This window comes from Falco biarmicus, chromosome 8, assembly GCF_023638135.1.
Source record: "Falco biarmicus isolate bFalBia1 chromosome 8, bFalBia1.pri, whole genome shotgun sequence".
Classification (NCBI taxonomy): domain Eukaryota; kingdom Metazoa; phylum Chordata; class Aves; order Falconiformes; family Falconidae; genus Falco; species Falco biarmicus.
This window is the reverse complement of record NC_079295.1, coordinates 59,600,025-59,601,059: the sequence shown is the minus strand read 5'-3', so window position 1 is coordinate 59,601,059 and position 1,035 is coordinate 59,600,025.

Below are 1,035 nucleotides of genomic sequence, written 5' to 3'. Positions count from 1 at the left end.
TTTCCACCCAACTGCATTTTCAGAGGTGGGTGAAGTCAGCTTCCTGAGGCTGTGCCCCAGGCTGCCTGTCCACTCAGCCCCGGTCCACAGCCTCCTTGGGAGACAACCTTCACTGCCCTCTGCCCTCTCACCCTTATTCTCTGATTAGGAGAACCAGGTCTCCAAACCACACCACCAGCCAATCAGACCTTGTGCCTCAGGTTGTCTCAGAGCAGTAGCAGTCGCCCTGGGCCAGCCGCCCCATCACGGCGTGTGCTGTGGCCACGTTTACACCCAGCATCAATGACCGTTTGTGCAGGGGGAGGTCAGTCCCAGAAAGGACTAGCCAGGTCTGCATTTCATTTACAGGAGCTGTAAAACTGCCACCTGGCCACTGGCTTTACAGCTTTGGATGATGCTGGTGTCAAAGACATTTGGTGCACGAGCCAGATGGAGCCCTGCCAGTTTTTATATTTATATCTTGCCTATAAATACAAATAAAGGGCCTGTATTTTGAGTGAGCGACAGGCGCACCACGGACATTATTAAACCTTCCAAAAATAAACTTCTGCCAAAGTGAAGGGAGCCAGATTTTTCCTGGAAAGTATCAGCATGGGGCCGGGGGTGGTAACGGCACAGCCCCTCTGCCCCCGGGGCCCCTCTCCAACAGCTGCTCTGCATCAGCAGCTTCTTCTTCCCCCTCGCCATTTGCTTGTTTTAGCCCCAAAAATGCCTCAGCAGCTCCTCAGAGCATCTTGATGTCCACTCAACAGTAAACCAGCCCTGAGGATTCATCTCTGGAGCGCTGTACGAGCAAGGCCTCCATCTTCACGGCTGGAAAACTGAAGGGATGTTACTGAAATATCACCGCCCTGCCCCCCCGCCGTCGGTCAGCGGCCTGCCCCCCTCGCTGCCTCTCTCTTCGCCCCCGTTTCCCACCGGGGAGGGTGTAACGGATCCCGGGCCCAGGCACGGCCCACCACGAGGTCACCACGCCGCCCCGCACTACATTTCCCAGAGGGCCGCGCGGCGGAAGCGGAAGTGACGTCTCTCCGC